This window comes from Cavia porcellus, unplaced genomic scaffold (assembly GCF_034190915.1).
Source record: "Cavia porcellus strain 051 isolate PalLab524CR breed Dunkin Hartley unplaced genomic scaffold, mCavPor4.1 scaffold_17, whole genome shotgun sequence".
Taxonomy (NCBI): Eukaryota; Metazoa; Chordata; class Mammalia; order Rodentia; family Caviidae; genus Cavia; species Cavia porcellus.
The window spans coordinates 22,889,237-22,905,341 of NW_026947500.1; the positions used below are offsets into that span (position 1 = coordinate 22,889,237).

Sequence of the window (16,105 nt, forward strand, 5' to 3'; positions counted from 1 at the left end):
GCGGTGCTGCCCACAGCCACGCTAATTCTGCTAATTCTGGGGACAGCACCTCCACTTCCCCTTGGGGAATGATCCCCTTTCCCCACACAAAGTGGTTGGAGTGTTTCCAGCTTCCACGACTGCAATGAAATACCTGACACGAATACATTAAGAGAGGAAGAAAGATTTATTGGAGTTCCAGAGTTCTTGGGCCAAGGTCACTGGGTGCACAGCTTCTGGGCCTGGGGTGAGGCCAAGCATCATGGTGGAGACACAAAGCTGCTCACAGAGGCCAGACACAGAAGTGGGGGGAGGGGAAGCTCTCCTTGACCCCTCCAAGGGCACTGCCCCGCCCTGACCTGCTTCCTGTAAGGAGGCCCCACCTCCAAAGGTGGCAGCACCTCCCAGGAGGGCCCCTGACGGCAGCCATCGTTTCTGCGGGACCGTTCTAGACCAGACAATTACACTGGTGGCTTTGTCCCCACACTGCGGAGTTAGCACCTTACCCAGTGGGGCTGGGCAGGGGTACTTGACACACACTGAGTGGAGTGTGCGCTGGACATGCTGATGTTACAAATGTACTCAGTACATATTGAAATTCAAATGTCCCTCCATATCCTGGCTTTTTAATATGCTAACTCCAGCAGCTGCAGGTGCAGGCGACCAAGGAGGAAGCATCTAAGCATCCCTTTGGGAAAAGTCATCAAGAATCCTAAGGCAGGCCACACCTGGCAGCTCCTGCCCCTCCTGGTCCAATTCAGTCAAGAGCTTTGTACCCCGTCTCCCTACCTCAACTCTCCATGTGTTTTTGAGACAGGGTCTCACTGTGCAGTTCAGGGGGCCTTGAGCTCACTTTGTAGCCCAGGCTGGTCTCAAACTCCCAACAGTCCTCCTGCCTCAGCCTCCCTGTGCTGGGATTACAGGCGTGCGCTGGCTGCCATGCCTGCCTCCTGCCTTGACTGTTTGTTATCCTTTGGACTTTTTGCTGGAGCCCTTTGGAAAGAGGCTGTCTAGTTCCTCTGGGGGTGGGAAAGCAGCAAAGCAGTGATCAGCTGAAAGGGCAGCTGGATGCCCAGATCAAGCCAACAGGACATGTCCCCTAAGCACGGTGCTGGGTCCCAGGTGCCCAGGTAACCCCATCAAGTCAGCAAGACTCACACATCCAGCTGACTGAAGGTGTTGGCGAGGAGAAGGCTTGACTGGAGTCACCGATGGGACTGATGTGGGCTCAAAGTGCTGGTGGCCTTCATACCCGTGTGAGGAGAGCAATCTGCAAGCCAGCAGAAGGGCAGAAGGACAAATGGAAGCGCAGGCCAGTGTTCCCAGTACCACAGCTGCTAACACGGGGCAGGCCCGGAATCACCCCTGAATTTTTTTTTTTTTTTTTCTAATTCTGAGAATCAAATCCAGTCCCATAGCCAAGAATGGCAGCACAGGCCTGTAACCCTGGTGCACAGGCAGCTGAGTCAGGGAGATCACCTCAAGTTCAAGGCCAGCCTGGGCTACATAGGGCGACCCTATCTCAAAAAACAAAATGAGGCAGACTGCGGCCCTTCCAGGGGGAGAATCACCAGTGTCTCCTATGATCCATGCCATGTTGGAACTTAGGACCCTGGGAAACCAAGCAACCCACCTGCCTCCCTGCTAAGTAATAGTGAACCCACTGGTGCATGGCCTAGAGTCAAACATCCCACTTCCCCAACCCACCTTCCCCTGTCCTCCATTAACAAATGGGAGCCAGAAATCTGAGCATCTCCTGGGAGGTCGACCATAGCAAATAAGGGGGATTTCCTTCTACCATCTCTTTGAAGGCAAATATTTTTACTACTGTTTTGCTTTATTCTGATTAATGGTAGTGCTCTATTCAATATTCTGTTTTGATAACTTCTATAATGTTCTGTATTTCATTTTATTTTGATATACGTGATTGAGAGAACAACTATTGTAAAGATAACGAAATATACTGTGATACCTATTACTGTTAAAAAAAAAAAAAGAAACAAAAACTCCAATCTCTTAAGCATGCTAGGCAAGTGCTCTGCCCCTAACCTGTAGTCCCAAGCTAACACTTCTGTTTCTAACTAGGATATACAAATTTTTTTTTTTTTTTTTGTCTTTTTCCTTTTTATCGGTACCAGGGATTGAACTCTCGACTGCCTGCTTTCAAGGCAGGTGCTTATGCCGCTGAGCTAAATCCCCAGCCCCGATATACAAATATTTTTAAGGACATTGGGGAAAAAAATGTTTTTTGCTAAGTTGCAAAAATCTCTTTAAAGACAGCAGAGATCTGTGAATGCAATGACGAAGACATGAGCTAAAATCCCACCGGGGCTGGGGTACAGTGGTACGGTGCTTACCTATCATGTAGGAGACCCAAGGCCCTGTGTTCAGTCTCCCACACTGAGAAGGAAAGAGCCGTTCTGGAATGAGAGGCACTGGCCAGATTTCTTCTCCAGTGGTATTTCCCAAGTCTGGACACAAAAGCTTAGCCCAGGCCAGGGACTGTCAAGAGGGAAAGGCAAGCGGCAGGCTTTGGGGTGGTCTCAAAGGCAGACCGGAAAAGGTCTTGCCTTGCACCCAGGACCCTTGCAGAGTCTGGAGCCCCCCTGGAAAGGAGGCAAGGGTTAAGCTAGAAACTTCTAACAGGCAGAGCAAACCTGTCAGTTTACAGTTGGGGAGGCAGAGTTCTTCCAGGAGCTCCTTCAGAAGGCAGTAGGATGACGCCTGACAAAGAGGACTCAAACCAACCAGGGATTCTGTGAAACTGCAGCTCATTCCAGACCCAGGCTGACTGCTGATCAGACTGAGGGGACCAATGTCTTATGAGTCTAGAAGAGCAAAGCTGATGTGGTCAGATCAAGGACTTTTTGGTTTGGCCTGGTTTGGCTTGGGTTTTTTCGGTACTGGGGATCAAACTCATGACTTTGCACTTACCAGGCAGGTGCTTGTGCTGCTGAGCTAAAACCTGAGCCCTGGTTTGGTTTAGCCAGGATGTATTCCTCATAGAGCCCAGGCTGGCCTCCAACTGGCTATATTCCTCCTGCCTCAGCCTCCAGAGTACTAGGATTACAGGTGTGCAACAGCATCCGTGGTCCAGATGAGGATCTTCTCCAGGTTCTTGGTGTCCTGAGCAAAGACTTGAGCAGCACTTTTGGAAGAAGCGGCAATATCAAAGACGGACTGACACTGTGGGAGTGGGGCCTGGTGAGAGGAGCTCAGAGCCAGAGGCTTTAGGCTCTGGGGCCTGGGAGGAGGGAAAGAGGGGTGGCTTTGTCTGTGAGTAGCTCGACTCTATTTCTCCTTTAGGTGGTGAAGATTCTGATCTTTCCTGGCCTTTGCAGGAACTGCCTGGGCACCCCAGTCCCTTGGTGGGTGTATGGAAGATCTAGACACCATCACTGATGACACACATGGTAACTGTCCTGGAGCCTTACTGAGTAGGTACGGTTGACTTGGTTACTGCTGCTTTTTGTATTCAGATCGGATATCCTAGAGCTGGATGAAAGTTCAGCTCAAAAGGTGGATCTATCAGGGGATGGGGATTTAGCCCCGCAGCATAAGTACCTGCCTTGTAAGCAGGTAGCCGTGAATTCGATTCCCGATACTGGAAAAAAGAAAAAAAAAAAAAAAAGATGAAGGTGGATCTATCCTAGAAGGCAGGCTCCAAGCAATTCAGATGGTCTCTCTCCATCCTGCAGAAGATTCAAAGCTGACCAGGCCCCAGGCTCTGTGATGAGCGGTTGCTTGACACCCTTGAGGGCCTGGGCTCCTTCCCCAGCGCTGTGAAAAAGGAAATAAGAAGTCGAAAAATCAACAACTGTGTTGGCTCCACAAAAGCAAAGTCACAAGGCAAACTGCTGTCCCTGAAGCCAGAAAGACTGGAGAATAAAGGAATCAAGGCTCACCAGGGCAGAATCAGAACACAGAAATGCTGAGGGGCGCAGGGCAGGGGAGGAGAACCGAGGCGAACAGTCAAAGAGAGCCAGGTCCAGGAGCCCACTCACAGGCCTCTCACCTTTGCAGATAGAGTTGAGAGCTAACCCAGTTCTCACAGAGAACATCAAGAAAAATCTCCCCCTGCTTGGTTTTCTGGGATTTTCTTAGGTAGTACTGAGGACTGAACCTGGGCTTTCCCACTGAAACTTTATTTTCCTCCAGTCCTTTTTATTTTTCAAGTCACTAAGATACCCAAGCTTGGTTTGAACTTTCCATTCTTGTGCCTCAGCCTCCCAAAGTGCAGGCATGCACCACACCAGGCTGAGCTACAGTGCTATCAGAACATAAAGCTTGATTCAATGGGCCCACCCTTCCTTTCCTACTATAAATTTGCACTTCTCTGTAACAGTAGCCAGGTGTGTATATCAGTATCTTTCCCCTCCAGAGGGGTACATGAAGCAATCTATGCTTACACACCTGTGATGACAAATGGCAAGGAATGTGCAAAAGTATCAATATGGGACTTGGACCCACCCTTACGATTTTTTTTATGTAGTTTACCCGAGCATCACAGTGGGTCCAGAAGACCCACATCATTCCAGGATTTAACTATTTTTATTTTTTTCTTTTGATTTTTCTGGTGGAAGTATCCCAATGCAGTACAATGGCACATGAAAAACCAGATTTGCAAGTTTGGGAGCAAGTCAAAACTGAACCATCAGATTACTCACCCATGGCTGATGAAGATGATTTAGTATGATAAAATACATGCTTCCCCTATCAGTATTTCCATCTTGGTGAAATGTGGACATCAACAGTACCAGCCTGCTTTTCTCTGCCATATAGGAGGCCAACGTTATTTCTTTCTGAAACTCAAAGATTGTACTATACAATTCTCTGTTTTGAAATTGCAACATTTCATTTGGAATTTCTGCTTCATTTGGAATTTCTGCTTTGTTCCTGCATACAGGTCCTGGGCTGGTCAACTTGTACCCTTTTAGCAAATGTAGCATCAATTAGAAAGTGGTAAACCAACTGTGGAATGTCACAGTCCGATTAGTTTGGGAGATGGGAGCCACAAGTCTGTTCACCTCATTTGGTTTATTACTCTATGAATAAGGACCTGATGGCTGAGCTCCAGGATAAATTTCTACACAGAGAGCATAATAAGTCTTCACATCTACGAGGGCATAAATTTGCATGCCTTTTTTTGGTGCCAGGGGTCAAACTCACAATCTCACACTTGCCAGGCAGGCATTTGTGCCACTGAACTAAATCCCTGGCCTTTTGTATGCCACATTTTGAGCATTACTTTTCCATAAATCTTTTCTGCTCCTGCAGTCACCATGAGACAGCTGTGCTAAGTACAGGAGACCCATAAATGCTTTCAGTTCGGCTAGCGAGGTAACATAACAAATGCATTTTTGAATATGGCTATTGGCGCATACAGAACTTTACTTGCATTGCACCCTTTGTGTATCTCACAGCATCTCACAGTCAGTATATTGTCTGTTACAATCTCCAACATCAAAATGCTGGCATTCTTTCCACTGCCTTTCACCCTGGCCCAGACCTTCACTATACTTTCAGATCTAGTTCTGACATTGGATCACTCCATTTGTGCACACGGCCATTTTGCAACATTCCAACTAATCAAATATATTCTCCCAGGGCCAGGGATTTAGCTCAGTAGCATGAATGCCTGCCTGGCAAGCGTGCAGTCATGAGTTTGATCCCCGATACACACACATACACAGAACAATGTACTCATATTGCTGTTTTCTTTGGACATCTGAATCAACAAGGTCTGCATTTCCTGTGTCTGTATCACCCAATTATTCACTGTCACAGGAATTTTGGCTCACATGGCCAATGTCAAAGTCATCATCATCATCATTTGCTCACACCACTCTTCTGTGACAAAAGCATGCATTTTACCATAATAAATCATCTTCATCATCCATGGGTAAGTAGTCTGATGATTCAGTTTTGACTTGCTCCCAAACTTGCAAATCAGGATTTTCATGTGTCATTGTACTGAATTGAGCTACTTCCATCAGAAAAATCAAAAGAAAAAAAAATTTTAAACAAATCCTGGAGTGCTGTGGGTCTTCTGGACCCACTGTGATGCTTGGGTAAACATACACAAAACCAGTTAGCTGGATCATAAAGGTGGGTCCAAGTCCCATTTTGACACTTTTTGCACACACCTTGCCGTTCATCATCCCAGGTGGGTAAATACATAGATTGTTTCCTGTACCCCTGAAGGAAAGATGCTGAGACACACACCTGGCTACTATTACACTGAAGTACAAATTCACAGTAGAAAAGTAAAGAATGGGCCTACTCCCAGGACGTTACTGGGACCCACGCTATGCTGGGACCTGGAGCACTGAGAAACCAAACAACCTCTTCCCCACTGGTGAGTGGCTATGAACATGCTGGCAAATCACATATTCCGTGTCCCCGCCCGCCTGTTAGCAAGTGGGAGCCAGTGATCTGGACATCCCTTGAGAGGCTGACCACAGGCAATGCAGCAAATAGGGGGATTTCCTTCTACCAGCTCTTGGCAAATACTTTTATCCCTGTTTTGCTTTGTTCTAATTAATGGTGTTATTTTAGCCTGTTTTGTTTTGTTGAACTTCAATATACATGAAAGTATGGACAGCTAATTTGAAGAATAGAGACTCTACGACAGCCATTAGTGACTTCCCTGTTGTCTGGTTTTGAAGACCTAAAACACCTTCCTCATTCTGTTCGGATCAGTTTTATACTATGTTGTTTTGTATGACTTCTCTTTATGCGAAGACATGGACAACTGTTTGGAAGAAAGCAAGAGACAATATAATAGTTAGTGAAGATCTCAGGTCATCTAGCTTTGAAATTTATATCTCTTACATTGCTTTCTTATGTCCTATTTTGTTCTGTTTTGTTTTGTTTTGTACTTTTACTGGTACCAAGGATCAAACTCACGACCACAGACTTGCAAGGCAGGCGCTTATGCCGCTGAGCTAAATCCCCAGCCCTCATTTTGTTCTGTTTTGTTGTGTTTAATTTTACCCCCTTTAAAAAAAAATAAAAAGAATGGGCCCACTGAACCCAGTCCTAATGTTCTAAGAGGCCCACAGCCAGATACTGTGGCACATACATACCTGTAATCTTGACACTCCAGAGGCTAAGGCAGGAAGATCACCATGAGTTCCAGGCCAGCCTGGACCAAGTAAAATAGTCCAGGTTTTGGAATTAAGAACTCATTAGGTGGATGCAGTAGTTTTGCACTGTGTCTGGCTAAACTGGAGGTATGTGTTCCCTTCTTCAGGGTGTTTTGAGGGTGTAGCTGGAAAGAGACCCTGGGAGGTGGGCAGGCGGAGTGAGCGCGCATGCGCACCACTGCACCCCTCACTTAAGGTTTCTGGTGGGCACCAGACTGCACGGCTCTCCTTCCACTTGCTGGCCCTGCTGATGCACTCACACCCAGCCCAGCCTCGGGTGCAGAGGCAGAGCCCCCTGGACACCTGCATCTCCTGCCCGTCACCCTTTCTGGTCTGCTCTGGCAGCTGGACGTGCCCGGCTTCCTCGGTTTCCCGGATGCCTACTCTAACATGCAGCCGCTTCTCTAACTCTCCGAGGCCTCTTCGGACACGCTGATGACCAGCTGAGAAGAGAACTCCAGGCCTGGGGTGCAGATGACTGCACAATAGTTGGCACTGTGTGAATCTACAGGGCTGTGGCACCGCAGCCCCACGCCGATGGGTCCTGGGAGACAGCAGAGAAAGGAAATTCCCCCTTCAGACAGCTCTGGAGCAGAGCGCTTGGTGACCAGGACTTCCTAGAGGCAGCCTGACATACAGATCTACATGGACTGATATAGAATCACCGGTGGGTTGGCTGAATGGTCAGAACTTGGGAGAAACATGGTTGGATATTGGTGACAAAAAAATCTAGGAAAAAAATACATGGATGGACTCTGTTCTAAAGTGACGCAGAGTATGACCAGGAAGCCACTAGGAGGACCACTAGGAACAGTCCAAAGATGGCAACAAGTTCTTCAAAACAGAGCCTACTCACATGGCCAGTGAAAGTGGAAAGCAATACAAATAAAAGCACAGCAAGATACCGCTTCACACTCACCATGCGGGGGTCTATGCCTAGATCTGTAAGTCCCCCAATGAGTGCACAGCGAAGGCCCAAAGGAATGAGGCAAACAGCATGATCTTCAGAGCTGCAGGGGGACTAAAATCTTCAGCAGAGCTTGTAACTCTACCAGACAGCGGACCAACTGACCCTGGGCGGCCCGTATTCAATTAGCACAAGCCAGGAGTTGAGTGCAAAATGCAGGAAAACCGAGCAGGATCTTGGATGGGGCTCAAGGACCCCTCAGAGCACCAGACGATGCTAGTTAAGGAAAACTATCCAGAAAGTCTCCAGGTGGCCTCAGCTGTGGTCTCTCCTGCCCACTGAGGTGTCTCCTTGTTCTCAGTTCAGCCATTCCTGGGCCACACCACAGCCCTGCACGTGCATTCAGCTTCCACAGCTCCAACATCCCTAGAATGGGTCAAACTAAAAGGATGAGCAATCAAACACCGGATGAGGGTTTGGACAACTGGAAATTCTGTTAACTAGAATTCTAACAACCAGAACTGTAACAACTTTGGGGAAATGTTTAAAAGGTCCTAGTAGAATTAAATATGTCTAAACTTTATGGCTGGAAAATCCCACTCCGAAGAAGTAATGTGTGTACATCCACCAAAAGACATGAAAAGAATTTATGCAGTTTTATTTACTTTTCAGTCTTTTGGTGCTAGAGATTAATAGTTCAAAACTAGCCGGGGATGTGGCTCAGCGGTATAAGCGCCTGCCTGCCAAGCAAGAGGTCATGAGTTCAATCCCTGGTACCAAAAAAAAAAAAGTTCAAAACTAAAGTGCTGGGCTGGGGAGTTAGCTCAGTGGCATAAGCGCCTGCCTTGCAAGCAGGCAGTCGTGAGTTCCATCCCAGTACCGATAAAAAGGAAAAAGACCAAAAAAAAAAAAAAAAAAATAGAATGAAATAAAACTAAAGTGCTATTTCTATTTCTAGCAACAGTGAAATAGAGAGATGTTGATGGAAATATGTGTTTACAAAATGGGCTACTAAACTGGGTGTGGTGGCACATGCCTAAAACCCCAGCACTTGGGAGGCTGAAGTGAGAGGATTCAGAGAGTTCGAGGCTCGCCTGGGTTGCACAGTGAGTTCAGGTTCAGTCTAAACTACATAATGAGAGACCCTGTCTCAAAAACCAAATTTAAACCAGGTGTGGTGGCGCATGCCTGTAATCTCAGCACCCGGGAAGGCTGAGGCAGGAAGACCATTGTGAGTCCAAGACCAGCCAAGGCTACAAAGTGAGCTCAAGGCCAGCCTGAACTGCATAATGCAACTCTGTCTCAAAAAAAGAAAGGAAGAAAGAGCAGAGAAATCAAGGTCATGAAAAGAAAGAAAGTTTAAGGATGGGCCTAGATAAGAGGAGCCTAAAGGCACATAACAAGCCAAGCACTGGCACCTGGATAGGGCTCCTTGCCCGCAAGGGGAGGGAGAAAGAGAGGAAAAGTGGGCGTGGCCATAAAAGAGCACCTGGAGAAAGCAGGTGTTGGCTGGATGGTGCCCTGTGTCCTGGTGATACTGCTGTGCTACAGGTGACAACGTAAGAGTGGAACAGGAGCCAGGATGTAGTTCAGCAGCACAGCATGAGGCTGAGTTTGATTCCCGGTACCAAAAAAAAAGCACGGCACAGGATCACTAAACTATTACTTCTCTCTCTGTCTCTGTCTCTCTCTCTCTGTCTATCTCCTTCTTTCTTTCTGTCTCTCTCTGTCTCTGTCTCTCTGTCTCTCTCTCTCTGTCTGTCTCTCTCTCTATCTCTCTCTCTCTCTCTCTCTCTCTCTCTCTCATATGGGAGATTAAGCAATAAGCAAAAGGTTACATGCACCCTCTTTGAGTTAGGGTCTTGCTAAATTGCTAAGCTGTCTAACTTGTTTCATGTCCATTTGTTTTTGAGACATGTTCTTGCTATGTAGCCCAGGCTGGCCTCAAACTTGCAGCAATCCTCCTGCCTCAGGTTGACTACAGGGGACTGCAGGGTCTCACCACCACTGCTACCTATCTAATTATATCAAATTTTAACTTCTTTTGAGGTACTGGTGATTGAACCTAGATCCTCACACAAGAGGCTTGTGTTCCACCTTTGACCTACACTCCCATTTTTTAAAAAATTTTATTTAAAAGGAAAAAGAGAAAAAACAAAACAAAGCAAAACAGTATAAGGGTACAAGTAATACAGAACTACAAAAAAAAAAGCAGTAAGAAATCCCCATTTAATAGATTACACATTATCATCTTAGAGATAGTTGTTCAAGTCACAGGATTAAAGCACACAAAGTGGACATTCAAACAGTGAGACTGCAAACAGTTGTGTTCAATGATCCAATAGTCACCACAGTGCCTCTTTCCTTAAATTATTTGAGTGTAACTTTGCATGCTACAATATCAAGCGTATCTAGACAGCTACACTCCCATTTTTATTTATTTATTTTTTTTAATTTTGAGCTAGGGGCTTGCTGAGTTGCCAAGCTGACTTTTAATTCTCTATCTTCCTGCCTCAGTCTCCTGAGTATCTGGCACTACAGGTGTCTACTACCACCAAACTGGCTCCCATCTTAAATTTTATTTTAAAAGATAAATTTCTTGAAATAGTTATTTCAGGGCAGGGCAACTGCAGTGGTTTTTACCCGGGAATTATACAAAACTGCAGAAACCCCAGCCATTCACCCAGTGCCCATTTTCTGAGCTTCTTCCATACAGCAGGCATGGTGACCGGCTGGCGTTCCGAAAGCAGGCCTTACAGACGGCAGAGGCAGCTGTGCTGGAGGCTCCCAGAGACTGCAGTACGCAAGGCAATGCAGTACTGGTGTGAATGTAGGCATACAGATCCACGAAGCAAAACAGTCCAGCAATAAACCTCTCTTTATATATATATATATATATATATATATATATATATATATACATTTTTTTCTTTTGTTTTTTGAGGGTCTGGCTTGGTAGTACAGGCTGCCCTTGAACTTAATCCTCCTGCCTCAGCTTCCCAAGACCCTGTATTCCAGGCATGTTTCACCATGCCAACTCTCCTTTTTTTTTTTTTTTTTTTTTAAGAAATAGGGTTTTCGGGGCTGGGGATTTAGCTCAGCAGCATAAGCACCTGCCTTGCAAGCAGGCTGTCGTGAGTTCGATCTCCGGTACCAATAAAAATTGAAAAAAAAGAAATAGGGTTTTCCAGGCTGGCCTCAAAGTTCTTGGCACAGGTGATATTCCTGCCTCAGCCTCCCAAGCAGCTGGGGATACAGGTGTACATGGCTGCCCCTGGCTCTGGTCCACTGATACTTTGTTTTGTTATATTTTGTATGATAGGGTCTTGCTATGTAGTCCAGGCTGACCTTAAACTTGCACCACCATGCCTGGCTGGTCCATTGATTTCTGACAGGGTGCTGGTAAGATTCAATAGAAAGAGAATAACCTCTTCAACAAAGGAGGCGAGGAACACTCTATATGAAAATTAATGATGTTTGACATTAACCTTGTGCCATATGCAAAAATTATCTCTGGCCATTAATTATAATTATGGCCATTAATAGTGACTGTAGCCTTGACTAGATTAAGACACATTCTTAGCATCCATATGTGGTGATGCCCTTCTATAATCTCAGCATTCTAGTAGGCTGAAGCATGAGGATCTCATGCTTAAATTCAGCCTGGGCAATTTAGTGACTTACAGAGACCCTGTCTCAAAATAAAAGATAAAGAAAGGGCTGGGGATATAGCTCAGTGAGAAGGCTCTGGCTGGGTTCCATTTCTAGTACAGGAAACAGGAGAGCAAGAGAGAGAGAAGAAAAGGAAGAAGAGGAGGAAGAGGAGGAGGAGAAGGAAGGAAAAAAGCAACTTTGTCCTAGTTACTTTTCTCACTGCTGAGACAAAATATCTGACACACACAAGTTAAAAGAAGAGGCTTCTGTTGGCTCACAGTTCATAGAGATTTCAGTTCACAGCTAGCTGGCTGCAAGGCAGGGCGGCATCGCAAGGAAGAAACAGTCTAAAGCAGGGCAGCCAGGAGGCAGCAGGCAGCCCCTCGATCTCTTCCAGGCTACAACGTTGGTTGATGCCCCCCACACCCAAGGTGGGGCTTCCATTATCAACACCTAGAACCATGCTAAGCTCACATAGTTATCAGATGCCCCCAAACCCAGAGTGGGCCATAGGTTTCCTACCACTGTCCTCCACTTGTCCTCGAGCCCGGGCTGCTCCTCCAGCTGAGCCGCTTCTAGGGGCCAGGAATCAAGCGGCTTTGTCCCACCGTGATGTCCACTGGCCTTACAGCCAGTCAGTCATGGACGGAGACCATGAACAAAAACTAAACCACTACTCCTTTAAACTGTGTGTTGTGTACTGGGGCCAGAGACACAGCTCAGCAGCACAGTGCCAACCTGGCAAGCGCTAGGTCATGAGTTCAAGTCCCAGAACCAAAAAAAAAAAAAAAAAAACACCAACAAAAAAACTAAATTGTGTGCCTTGCATATTTGGTTTCAGCAACAAAAAGCTGAGTAATCATAACTGTGTCAAACTGCATCAATGCCTAAATGTAAGAGTTCAGACTATCAAATGCTTTGAAGTAAACACAAGGATAAACTTTCATAACCTTGTATTTGGAATGACAGTTCGCACCAAAAGCACAAGCAATAAGAGAAAAGAAAAGATAAACTGAACTTCATCAAAATGAAAAACTTCTCAGCCAGAGATTTAGCTCAGTGGCATAAGCACCTACATGGCAAGTATGAGGTCATGAGTTTGATCCCCGGTACCAAAACACAAAACAAGACCAAAAAAAAAAACTTCTATGTGTCAGAGAACACTATTATTGTTGGGCATGGTAGCATACACCCAAGATTCCAGCACTCTGGGAGACTGAGGCAGGAGGATCACAAGTTCAAACATAGCCTAAGCAATTTAGGGACTCAGAGAAAGCCTGTCTCAAAAAAAATAAAAAATTGAGCTGGGTGTGGTGGCTCACACCTGTAATCCTAGCACTTGGGAGGCTGAGGCAGGAGGATCGTTGCAAGTTAGAAACCAGCCTGGGCTACAAAGTGAGCTCAAGGCCAGCCTGAACTGCACAGTGGGACCCTGTCTCAAAAAGACAAAAACAAAAACAAAAAATTGGTAGCAGGTGCTTGCCAGGCAGGCGCTTATGTCACTAAGCTATATCCCCAGTCCTCAAAATTTAAAAAAAAAAAAAAATTTTTTTTTAAGGGATAGGGGAGGGCTAGGGATTTAGCTCAGTGGCATAAGCACCTGCCCTGCAAGCATGAGGTTGTGAGTTCCCAGGTACCACAAAAAAAATTTAAAAATAGAAAATAAAGGGCTAGGGGAAAAAAAATCTCTATTAAAGGGCTGAGGAAAGCCAGGTATGGTGGTATACGGCTATAATCCCTGGACTCGAGAGACTGAGGCAGGAAGATCACCCAAGTTCAAGGTCACCTGCCTATGTAATGGGTTCAAGGTCAATCTTAACTATATAACAAGACCCTGTTCATTCAAAAAAAAAAAAAAAAAACTATCAAGGAAGTGAAAAAGCATTCCACAAAATCAAAGGAAATACTTACAAATTGTGTAGTGATGTGGGTCTCCTGTACACCATGGGTAAAGAATTTTGTTTTCTTCATCTTTTTGAGACAAGGTCTCACTATGCAGTTCAGGCTGGCCTTGAGCACACTTCATAGCCCAGCTGATCTCGAACTCACAACGATCCTCTGCTTCAGCCTCCCAAGTGCTGGAATTACAGGCCCAGGTGGGTAAAGAATTTATACAACTCAAGAACAAAAACACAAACCCCCAATTTTAAAAATGGGCAAAGCACTTAGGTGCCTCCCTTGGCCCACAGCCCTCATGTTCCTGGGAAAAGCAAGGTCACAGGCAGACCTGAAACCCAAACAGGACTAAAGGAACAGGGTTCCAGCCGGGCTTAGACCAGCCATGCTGGTCTCCTCCTCCCCCCTCCGCACAGCAGAGCAAACTGGGATGCGGCTGGCAAGGAAGCCAAGGCCCAGGCTGTGTGACAGGTGACAGCACACACCACAGCCTTCTTCTCTCCTCCCAGATGTCTCTCAGAAAGTGACACCTGTGGGGCGACCCCACCACTCCAAGCCTAAGTAAGAATGCACAAAAGGCGTGCTGGCACATGCCTGTAATCCCAGCACTCAGGAGGCTGAGGCAGGAGGATCACTGTGAGTTCCAGGTCAGCCTAGGCTACCTAGTGAGTTTAAGGCCAGCCTGGACTACACAGTGAGACCCTGTCTCACACGCACACACACACACACACACACACACACACACACACACAATTTAAAAATGGAGGGAGAAGAGGGACAAGGGACACAGCCCCCCAGATAAGCTCAAGTGTGCCCTGAATTCGGCTGGGCCAGTGTGGCCCAGGACTTTCTAGGTCCAAGGCCCAATGCTTTCTCTTTTTCACTTGCTTCAGTTTGCATTTGGCTGGTATGATCTGCAACTGAGGAATCCTAAATAATCCAGGTGACAAGTAGGGGCAGGTCACCACGGGCAGGAAGGTGAGGCCAGCTAGCTGGAACTTCACTCTGCCTTAGCTGGGTACCGTCAAAGGGTGGCAAAGCCTCAGAAAGACAGGCTCTGATACATGGAGATACCTGAGGCCCCGCCTGGAGCAGGCCCTCTCTCTCTCTGGGCCCCTTGGATAGGCTGAAGACAGCTCCCACACATGTTCCCGTTGTAAAGCAGGAGGAATTACCAGGCTCCAGCCTCCTCCACTATCAGCTTCATCAGAGAAAGCTCTAAATCAAAAGGATGTAATAAAAGCTGCTATCACTCCTTGGGAAATCAACCCAAGCAGATACTGAGAGACGCTATGGATTTATGATGTCCCAAAGAGCCAGGAAGCGCAGGAAGAAATACTATCTGGAGAGATAAGTCCACCGCCACACATGTGGGAGGACGTGTCTTTTTTAGACACACATTACACTTACTGCTTCCAGAAACTGTAGGGGATTTTTTTCCCCTGAAGATGTGTGATGACTTAAAAAAAAAAAGCCTTCTGGGAACCCATGGCTCTTGCTCTTCTAACTGGGTGAAGCTGGTGGGTGCCGCGTGCTCCTTACTGAGCAGGGTCTAGGCACCGGGCAACCCCAAGCACCCCGCGTTGGCAGGAAGTGGACGTGGTGTCCTTCCGGGACCCAGATCTGGACAACAGGATGCAGGAAGGAACCCGGAAGTTGAAGCCTCCTCCTCTACCAAGGGGTGGGGCCTTCCTAGGGCGAGAGGGATTGTCTGCCTTGGACTAGGGAGGAAGCTCAGGTTCTCTTGCTGGGTGTACCCGAGGACGTCCTAGAGAAGGCATGGCTGTGGCGTACCCCGCTTTGCTGTGAAGGAAGATACAACGGGACTGCAGTGGGAATCGTTGCTCTTTTACAATGAAAATTCCTTCTGAAAAAAGCTCTTCATTCAATATTTGCAAATATTAATATGCATAAGAAATCATCTGTAGTGCTGATTACAAATAGAGATTCCTAAGCGGGGTGCAGTGGTGCATACCTGTAGTCCCAGCACTCAGGAGGCTGAGGGAGGAGGATCCCTTGAGCCGAAGACTTTGAGAACAACCTGGGCAGCATAGCCAGACTCTTTCAAAACTGAAAAAAAATAGTAATAAAAATAAACTTTAAGGGCTAGGGATATAGCTTAGCGGCACAAGCACCTGCTTGGCAAGCATGAGGTCATGAGTTTGATCCTTGGTACAAAAAAAAAAAAAAGGACACATGGGAGGCTGATGCAGGAGGACTGCTGCAACTTCAAGGCTAGCCTAGGCTATATAGTGAGTTCCAGGTCTGGATCACAGAGCAAACAAAAAGAAAAAGATAAAAAAATAGGACTGAGGGTGTACAATGGTAGAGTGTGGGGAGCAAGTGAAGCTGGAGATTGAGCACAGGCTGGGGGCTAACACAAGGCTGAGGTGAGCAGGTAAACAAGCTGCTCCAGCGGCTAGAACACTTTTCCTCTCAGCCAGAGAGAAGCTCCACCTGACCTCCACTTGCTGTATGTTGTCTCATCTTTACTTCTCCATCCTCTCATCAGCATCCCCTA

General features: G+C 46.7%; 1 long non-coding RNA gene across 1 annotated transcript; it reads right to left on the reverse strand.

Annotated features, from left to right (window-relative positions):
- Nucleotides 1-147: 147 nt before the first annotated feature.
- Nucleotides 148-15,309, reverse strand: LOC134470874 (uncharacterized). Its single transcript, XR_010040069.1, has 3 exons — nucleotides 14,995-15,309; nucleotides 13,600-13,766; nucleotides 148-3,759 (listed from the first exon to the last, which is right to left on the reverse strand). It is a non-coding gene; the product is annotated as an uncharacterized LOC134470874 (long non-coding RNA).
- Between the last annotated feature and the right edge of the window lie 796 nt (nucleotides 15,310-16,105).